Source organism: Arvicola amphibius, chromosome 10 (genome assembly GCF_903992535.2).
Source record: "Arvicola amphibius chromosome 10, mArvAmp1.2, whole genome shotgun sequence".
Lineage (NCBI taxonomy): Eukaryota > Metazoa > Chordata > Mammalia > Rodentia > Cricetidae > Arvicola > Arvicola amphibius.
In genome coordinates, this window is record NC_052056.1 from 59,251,937 (window position 1) to 59,262,636 (window position 10,700).

The window sequence follows — 10,700 nt, forward strand, 5'->3', positions numbered from 1 at the left end:
CAGAAAGCTGAAAGTAAATTTTGATAATGACCTGGTGACTTTTTGATATCAAGACAGACCTCACTCCAATTCCCCAGAATGACGACCCCAGACTCTTCCCTCCCTGGACTGTCACCCAGCCTTAGGGGAGGTGTCACAAGTACTCTATGGCCTGCTGACCTCTATGCTATGGTCAGAGACCACACCAGACTCTAGGCCTTTTAGCCTAGACCCCACCCTCGTGGTCACATGTACTTGTAAAGGAGTTTCTGTGTAGTCACGCCTTAAGCTTCACTGTGCACCTGGAATTGGGCTGCCTGCTGCCTGGAAACCTTTCCCAGATTGTACTCTGTTTAAATATGCTGACAGTGAACCGCCTGGCATTAGACTCCCCAAAATCTGACCCAGGTTGGTGAAGTCAATCTGTACCAGGTTTTTGTTCTCATCTCTTGACCTGGTTTTCCTCCCCATATGACACCTGCAGGGACCCCCTCAGGATCCCCCGGAGCTGGAGTTACAGGTGATTGTGAACCTCCTGATATCGGTGCTGGCAACTGAACTCAGGTCTTCTGAAAGAGCAGGAAGTGCTCTTTATCACTATGGCATCTCTCCAGCCCCACAGATATTTTTCTTAATTTGATTTTTTAAAACATTGTTTTCTTAATTTGTACATACTTACTTTTTAAATATATGTAAGAAGTGAAAAAAAAGGAAAGAGAAGTCACCTATAATTCATACCACTCCTTGGCACATTTCTTCCAGACTTTTTCTACTTGAATATTTATCTATAAATACACTTTGGATAGGTATTAACATTTTCTCTAAGTAGCACATTAGCATTTCCCTATTCATACACAATTACAGAATGGCTGTGTGCAGTTCCATTATTCTTTCCTTTTGCTTTTTCTATTTTTGGTTTGTTATTTGATATTATAAATGAAGCAGTAGGGAGAGATGTCAAAGTGAATTTGGAGAGGGGAGAGGAATATTCTTTTTCTTTCAGGCTTCATGTTTTGATTTTAAATTTTTTATTCCTTACAAATTTCATAGATGTGTACAATATATTTTGGTCATATCTGTCTGGCATTTCACCTTCCAACTCTTCCAGGACTCCCTCCAAAAACATCCCAACTTCATGTCAAGTATTTATATGTAGTGATGAGGAGCGGGCCTGCTTTTCATCCCACCCAGCTCCCGCATTGCTAGCTTAGCCCCAGAAATAACAACACACAACCTGTATTCATTTAAACACTGCCTGGCCCATTAGTTCCAACCTCTTATTGTTTAATTCTCACATCTTGATTAACCCATTTCTAATAATCTGTGTAGCACCATGAAGTGGTGTCTTACCGGGAAAGATTCAGCATGTCTGACCTGGAGGCTGGCTCCATCGCATCTGACCCAGAGAGGAGAGGCATATGATTGCTCGAGGCATCTGCCTCACTCCCAGCATCCTGTTCTGTCTACTCCACCCACTTATGTTCTAACCTATCAGGCCAAGCAGTTTCTTTATTAACCAATGAAATCAACACAAACAGAAGACTCTCCCATATCATTTCTAGATACAGATATATAAATATCCCGCTGAGTCTGTTAGCACTGTCTCCATACACACAGAAGCAGAGGTATCCATCAGAGCACAGGCACCCTCAAGTGGCCACACCCCCAAAGAAGAGTCTCCCTCCTCCAGCAGCCATCAGCTCTCAGTTGCTCCTCAGCTAGAGGTGGGACCTTTGTGAGCCCATCCTTTATCCACAGTGGAATTTTGACTGGTTTGGTCTTGTTCAGCTGCCAAAGGAGAAAGATGCCCTTGGAACCTTACTGATAGGTTACAGCCTTGTGGTGAAACACAGATTAATAGAAATGTTGGGAGAAAGAAGACAGAGTCAGGGAGACGCCATGTAGCTGCCGAAGGAGAAGGGCACCACTGGCACCTTACTCAGCCTTGTGGTGATACACAGATTTATAGAAATGGGTTGATTTAAGATGTAAGAGTTAGCTAGGAATATGCCCAAACTATTGGCCAAACAGTGTTATCATTAATATAATTTTTGTGTGATTATTCAGGTCTGGGCACCTGGGAAATGAGCAAGCAGTCTCTGATTATGGTTCCCAGAGGAACTGTGTGTGTGTGTCCTTAGTGGAGCGGGCAGGAAAGGCCCACCCTCAATGTTGGTGGGCATTGTCCAGCACAGGAACAGTCAAGATGGGCTTTCTGATCATCCACAGCTCCTTTCCTGCCACAGCAAATGAGCTGAGCACTAAAAGAGACCCCATGTCCTTCAAAGCTTAAACGATCTCCTGCCTTGCTCTTTATGGTGGATGTACTATTTCAGGAGAAAGGCAAACACATATGTGAGCTCCTTCCCCACCTCCAGTTCCGCCCTTCCCTGTCTCAGGGACTGACCTGTAAGAACAACATCACTTAGACTTGTTCTCCAGTTTCAGGTCTTGTTTAGTCCACAGGAATAACCAGCCAAAGACAGGAGAGAAGGGTGAGATTGAGGTGTTTCTCCATTCAGCACCTGGTGCACTGGATCTCTACAAATATAGATCCTTATGGGCTCATGGGCGCCAGGTCTCTCCAGCCTTCAATAAATACTGTCTCCCCTCATCTATTCAGTCTTAAGGGTGTTGATGGTTTGCCACCTCCTGAGTTCCTCAATATTCCTTTATGGTTCCTTTGTCCATGACTCTGTAAAGCTGGTTTCATTTAAACACTGGGCTGTCTTCTGTTCCTATCTGATGCAGACTGATTGGAAGTCTATGTTCAATATATAATGGCATTGAGAAGGATGGAGAAGAGGTCTAACTGGTGAGGAAGGATAAAAAGGACACACTTGAAAGCACATGGGAAGTCAGATGGATAGGATTTGGGGAGATATTTGGGAAAGCAAAGGGTAGATATTTTCCTTGCCCTTGTTTTGCATGCTTTTATGCAGGAACAATCAACACTGAGGAGGAACGCTTATGAACTCAATCGCCCCCAGACATTTTGTTGTGGGAAAATGCCAAATAGGATGTGTCTGGGGGCATGTTGAATTATGGAAAGCCTTGGAGTCACTCCAGAGGACAGAGTCAGCGATTGGTAGGTATTTGAATCTGGAACTTGGTGAAGAAGGTGTGGGCTGAAACACATCTCTTTCATATGGAAGTTTCTGTGTTTGCTCTCAGGTTAGTTCAAGGAAAGCTTTCCTTCCATCTCTGCCCTGCTCCCGAATACGAGATTGTGTGCTCCAGGCTAAGATGGACTAACATCAGTTCTCATCACGATAATCTTATGGCTAGCTCTATGTCTGTGGTCTCAAGTAGAATTTAGTGTCTGAGAATGCAAAGACTTTGCCTTATTCAGTGAAAATCTCTGTTGTCTTAGCACAATGCCTTGCATGTGGTAGGAATTTAAAAATCATTCAAGTAAATAAATTAGTCAATTATTTGGGGGACTGCTGTGGTAAACCAGAGTTGCCAGCTACTTAAATGTCCAAGATTCAGGACCACCCAGTGCTAATCCTGTGGGCCTGACATGGAAGTTTTAGTTCCTCTGCTAATTCAAGTACATGACTCTACTTTCTCTATCCAGTCTTTTTATAACTCAGCACACTGGACCAATGAATGACTTTCTAGGTAACTCAGCACACTGGACCAAGGCTTTCCAGGTGACTCAGCACACTGGACCAATGACTTTCCAGGTGACTCAGCACACTGGACCAATGACTTTCCAGGTGACTCATTTCTGAAGGGCCTAAGTCTGTTCGTGTTTGACCATGTTCCAAAGAAAACCAAAGTTGCATGCATGTGAAGGTCTGAATTTAAAACACAGGTTTCAAACCAAATGTAGAACCCAAGAGACTGTGTTACATTCTGGGTGCGTAGTGAGCTCTGTTGGGCTTGAAAAGATTTGAGGACTATTTTGTTGCCTTTCCCCAAGGCATTCGGTGCTTTCTGGAACCATTTCCAATCAAAAGGTTTTTAACCTTTACAACTTTGAGATTCACTAAAAACTTTAAGTTTTTCCCCCTTGGGGAAAAAATGCTAATGTGTACATTTCTGCAACACATTTGCCTGGAATATCATCATAGGTATTCAGGAACCGCTCCAAGAATTTCAAGTTAAGATTCTTCTAACCTATTTCAAAAATCAGCCATCCAGAGTCAAGTGTCCAGCTCTGCTTGCTTAGCAAGGTGACCCTGGACGTTGTTAGCTAAATAGGGATGGTAGGGGGAAACCCCCGATTGAACAGCATCAAAGAGCTGGCAGGGCATGAAATACAGTGGAATGAAATTAAACCATGGTTTTGCATTTTCCACTGAAGTTTTAAATGTATCTTTAGATGCAGCTTTCACTTTAATCTAAATAGCTTAATTTAGGGGAAAAAGAACCCACTTCTTTTTTCTTTATAAAATCCTGAGTTTATTGCTTCCTGAATGTATTTTTTTTTTCTTTTTAAGGAAGAAACACATACCATCTGCTCTGAGGAGTTCCATTTGACAGCTTAGCCAGGGTCATGCTAGGATTCCGAAACTGCCGAGTATGAAAGAGAGGCCCGAGGTACAAGTCTGACACAGGTATTGGCAGCAAGGATCAACCTAAGCAGTGTGGGCGCAGGGGTGGGGTATTGCCAGGCTTTTGGGTCATGTGTGAATTCTGATACATCTCCTCATCAGTCATACCTTGCCCTACAGCCTCCAGGGACTTGCATCAGGCCCATGGAGAAGCAGTAACAACGATTAAATATTAAAATTTCATTTAAGTCTCTGTAAAGCCTGCTGTGGATCCTGATGGCTGCTCATTGCATATACCTGTGACTTCCTGCCTGAGAGCAGATTCTGCCGCAAACTGAGCAAGCCTGGACAAACGACGTGAGAAAGTTAAGCCTTTAGACAATTACGGATAGGGGTTTGGTGAGGAAGCAGCCCTCAACAGTGGTAGGGGAAGAGCTTTTATCACGCTCCAGGCTGGGACAACTGCGTATGTTCTACATTGTCTGCCAGAGGTCCTCGGCAGAACTGGGATTCACGGCTAACAGGCGGGATAACTCACCCTTTATGACTGACTACTTTTCACAATTTCTCACTCTATCCCCTCCTCATACTTCCTAGGAATGTCTCCTTTATAACTTACTCTGACTTAAATACAGGAGTAGCTCGGAATCCTTTCCAGGAGGGTCCTGTATGTAGTGAGGCCCCGAGCATATAAGCAAACAACACAGCTCTTAACCTGGAGTCACAGAGACCTGGATTCAAATCACTTTTCAATGACATTGAAAAACCTACTTGTTCTAAGACAATTTTTCCATCTATAAAATGAGATAATGGCACAGCTTTTATACAGTTTGATTCAAAGAAAAAAATCTGAGAATACGCTTAAACATGTTTCCTATCATTTTTTTTGTACATGGTAAATGAAGTAGAAATATTGGTTACGGTTATTGTATTCAAATTTCAAAAAAGAACAGGGGTGACCATGATCAAAACACCTGTATGAAATTATCTAATAAAAATGTTCTATGTTTTAAAAGCTGGCCAACTTGAGAAAAGCAACTTGGAGGAGAAAAGATGAGTCTTGGCTTGCAGTTTCTGTTTGTCATGGTGGAGAGGGCGTGGCAGAGCAGAGCGGCTCCATCACAGAAGCCAGGAAGCAGCTGAGAATGCGAGCAGCAGACGAGAAGAGGCCACGGCAAGGTATGTCCACCAGGCACAGGCTCCGTGGCCCACTTCTCCTATCTGAGCCTCATCTCCCACTTCTAACAAGCCCCCAATGATGCTATGCAATGAAGCCATTCAGGGGTTATTTAACTGATGAGGTAAGAGACCCCCAAACCCCTCATCACTTCCCAAAAGCCTGTTACCTGGTAACCAATTCCCCAGTTATATGAGCCTGTGATTAGCACTTCATAGTCAACCCATACCAATCATTAACATGACACTTAGTTGATACGGTAGGAGAGTTTGAACAAGACGTGGCCCCAGATATTTGAACAGTTGGTCCCTAGTTGGTGGTGTTTAGGGAGGTTGTGGGGGGAGGGGTGCACCTCAGTTGAGACCAGCTTCCTTAAGTTGCTTTTGATTGATGCTTTATGACCGCATCAGCAACGTGACTAATGCATACAGCATAGCGCTGGAGGCCAGTGCTGTTTCCCACCCTTAGGGTGAATGCTGACCATGACTGATTCTGCAGATTTGCTGGAGGACATGATTCCGGTGAGCACTGTAGGCTTAGCAAAATCAATAGCACAGAGAATAGGGGGAAAATGATAGACCGCCAATGTTACCTCAGAAACTGAGCAGCAATGTGGGGTTAGGGAGATGGCTTCGTGGGTAGACCATCTGCCACACAAGGGTGTGAGTATCCAGAATCCACGTAAAGCTAGATGCGGCTGCAGACATTTGCAGTCCCAGTGTTTCTACACAGAGACGGGCCAGAGATAGGAGACGCCAGGGAAATCTTGTGGGCCAGGTAGCCTGGCATATAGAAGCAGCAAATAAGAGACCCCTATTTCAAACAGGGGCACGTAGAGATTAGATGGGCTCCCTGATCGGCAAGCAAGGAGAGGGACCATGACTATTAAAGACAGTGAAGCTCTAAAGTCGATGGCTTTTTCCTCACCCTTGCAACTGGGACAAGAGCCTGGCATCTTAAAACAAAGGCATTGTGGGCTTTTTTCCCGCCAGTAGGCCCTTGCTGATGGACTTATGTAACAAGTTCAAGGTGGGATCAGGACATGTCTACATACCAGTTGTCGATCAATCAACCATCCTTCCAGCAGACCAACTCTAGGCTTGGGACAGAAGACCCTTCAAAGACTTGAAAAATAAACAAGCAAACAAACAGCAGCCCATAGGGAGAAACTGGGCTTTGGTTTCCCTAGTCTGCCATCCACTTAGCAGAGGGTCTTTCTCTGTGCCTGCTGTATGTGTGTTTCTTCACTCACAGTAGAATCCTTTCTTCAACTGCCAGTTCTGTGAGCTTCTGCTTGCAGTGTTTGAGATTTCTCGGCTGCTACCCACTGCATTTAAGAGTTTTCCTGTCTTTTATTTCACTGGCAGAGAAAACAAACTGATCAAGACCCCTAGACTGTTAACAAAATCAAGTGGAATCCTGAACTGACACACAGGTTGTCCCCTAACTGCCCACGTTTGCAAACCTTAGGACGGACACACACACACACACACACACACACACACACACACACACACACGCACACACGCACATGCACACACACGCACATGCGTGCGCACTCCAACAATTTTTTTTTTTGTTGTGTGTTTTGTTTTTTTTTCAAGATAGGGTTTCTCTGTAGCTTTGGTGCCTGTCCTGGAACTAGCTCTTATAGACCAGGCTGGCCTCGAACTCACAGAGATCTGCCTGCCTCGGCCTCCCGAGTGCTGGGATTAAAGGCGTGCACCACCACCACCCAGCCTAACACTTTTTTTGAAGAGCAACAATGCAATAGTGGTGTTGCCAGTTGCTTTGTCTCAGCTGATGACTACAGTAGCATCTGTAACTTTATATCTAGATCCTTCCATGCACTATTCTTTTCCAAGACAGGGATTTTCTGAGTAGCCTTAGCTGTCCTAGAATTCAACTCTGTAGACCAGGCTGGCCTCGGACTTGCAGAGATCCACCTGCCTCTGCTTCCCCAGTGCTGGGATTAATTCGATGGCCCTACTCCACACACTTTAATGGGTGAAATTCCAGTTTTATTCTAGGATTATACTCAGGGCTGCCGGAGACCCGGTTTTTGATTTTTGTATTCCCTTTTCTCTTTATGTTTATGAATTTAACTTTAGAGTTACTTTAGAGTTTTGCTCAGGAAGGCGAGCAGAATTAGCGCTTCCCACCCCATTAGTTTCTGCTATGGCAGCAGCCTGCCTCTGCCAAGTAGTGTCTTATCACCTGTTGGCAGGTGCCTTTCCACTGTCAGCTGTGCAACACGTGCACCCCTTGCCCCTTCTTTCCTCTCCTGCTCCTCTCCTTTCTTGTTTCTTGCCTCCTCTCTGTCTGTCTGTCTGTCTGCTTGCCTATCTCATGTCCCCACTTCTACATGGCCTTTTGCTCTTTCTTGTCCCCTCCCTACTCCCCCAGTAAACCTCCTGCACTAGCACTGTTGTGCATGGTGTGTTTGTTTAGTGTCACACATTGGTAGGGCCCGCTGAAAGGTACCAACTTTGCCTTTCTTCTTTCTTCTTCTTCTTCCTTCTTCTTCTTCTACTTCTTTCTTTCTTTCTTCTTCTTCTTCTTCTTCTTCTTCTTCTTCTTCTTCTTCTTCTTCTTCTTCTTCCTTTTCTCCTTCTTCCTTTTCCTTCTTCTTCTTCTTTTCCTTCTTCTTTCTTCTTCTTCTTCTTCTTCTTCTTCTTCTTCTTCCTCTTCCTCTTCCTCTTCCTCCTCCTCCTCCTTCCTCCTCCTCCTCTTTCTCCTTTCTCCTCCTCCTCCTTCTTCTTTTCTTCTTCTTTCTTCTTCTTCTCCTCCTCCTCCTCTCCTCCTCTTCCTCTTCTCCTCCTCTTCCTCTTCTTCTTTCTTCCTTCTTCCTCCTTCTCCTCCTCCTCCTCCCCTTCTCCTCCTCCTCCTCCCCTCCTCCTCCTCATCCTCCTCCTCCTCCTCCTTCTCCTCCTCCTCCTCCTCCTCTTCCTCCTCCTTCTTCTCTTATCCTTACACTCTTTGCAGGTATACAAATTCTGCTCTGGAAGAAACTAAGGATCCACGATGACTTTCCACTATAGTCTTTGTTTACCTTAGATACTAACAGATACATTTCTCCCTAGTTTATGCAGAGACATAAATGGATATAAACTAATGTGGCTCACTGGGCCTTGAGGAAAAAGAATAAAAAAGGCTAAGCAAATAAGTTGGGTGAAGTGCCTGCCATGTGAGCATGAGAATCTGAGTTCAGATCCTTGGAATCCCAGCATCAGGACAGTTTGTAGTCTGGTTTACTGAAGCAAGCAAGCAAGCAAACAAACAAACAAAGGACCCACAATTGGGAGGGATGGGGATATTGGAAGTCAATCTGAATGGAACAGGGGTGAATATGATCAAAACACCTGTATGAAATTATCTAATAAAAATGTTTTATGTTTTAAAAGCTGGCCAAGATTGCTGCAGTGGGGGAAGGAGCAGGTGAAAAAGGGATTTGGGTTGGGCAAAAACAAGTGTTGAGAACAGGCAAAAACTTCTTGTCCTAAATGCTGCCATTTTGACTTTAGACTCTATGTTACCTATGGGATGGATACAAAGTTCAGGCCCCCAAGCCCTAGGGGTGCTGGGAACCTTCCAAGGCTGATCCACCTCCTCCTTAAGCCATACCATAATCATAGTTATGTATCTTCAGTTCTCTAGAAACATCGTGGCTGTTCCTAACAACAGAGGAACAAATGAATCTGATGGTTGGACTGAAAGCTGGCATTGTAAGTCGATCAACCATGATGAAACATTCAAGGAAGCCCCTATTCTCTAGATCCTTATTGGTAAAAACTGTAACTGTAACTTGACAACAACTGTTGGTGATTTGTGTGCTTAAATGCTTGCTTCAACTAACAGTCAGGGTCACAGTTCAGCTTCCGAGTTTATTCTGTGGCCCTGATCAATAAGCCTCCTCTTTTTCCCCCTTCTTTTGTTCTGCCATGCATTAAATCTTGCCTTATGGTACCCGCTTGTGTCTGCTTGGGTTGATTCTGAGCCTAGGATCACAGCACAAGCAGATGCCTGGAACTCACTGGCCACCCATTCTAGTCAGTCAGTGAGTGCTGTGTTCCAGTGAGAGACCTTGTCTCAGAAAACAAACCAGGAGAGGTGGTGCCCATCTTTAATCTCAGCCCTCAGGACACTGAGGCAGGAGGTTCTGTGTAAACTCATTTGATTGGATATTACTTGCCACAAGGGAACTTCTCCAAAATTAGAATTGGGGAAGGGTTTTTTTTTTCTACTCAGGAGCTAAGGAATTTGAAGACTACTGGACAAATGAGACATATGAAGAAAAGGAACAAATTATCCAGAATAAAATGTCCCAAGAAAAAGAGTAATTTGGTCTATTTGTATATTATATCTCCAATGGGATATAATTTCATAAATCATCCTAAATGTTTCTGCTTTTCTTTACAGACATATAAGGCAAATGTTCTTTTCGTAGCCTCAGTCCAATTAAAAATTAAAGCTGGCTTTGAAGTTGGAGTGTAATCCTTCTCTAAACCCAAGCATGCTTATTAAAATAAAAAATCTCTGTCTCAAGTCAGAAGGGTCACCTGATATTGGATAAAAGAGAAACAAAAACTAAATGACCATTTTGTTGCCATTAATCTCATAATCCTTTGGTTTTATTTTGAGTTTTTGAAGTTTTTCTTGAGGTATATATATTATCTAAAAATTTATAAGATTAAAATATATTTTAAAGTTTTTTATCATGATATTAATGGTCACATAGAGTAGTAATTAACTCTAGAAAAATGCTTCCTCTAGCTTTCTGTACATGATTTTGGGTTTGAGTCTCTATCGGGTAACTAGAAATTAAGTTTTTGTACTCTGGATGTACATAACAAATATTGATCATTTAATCTCTTTGAGATCTGCTGCATATGACATTTAAAATGTTTAAGTTTTCTGCAGTGAACCATGACCATGTCTAACAGCAAACTGTGGAATACACAAAAGAATGATGGGGTCCTACAACGATGATTCCTTCAGGACCATGATAACACCACTAAGCTGAAAATCACCATCTAAAAATC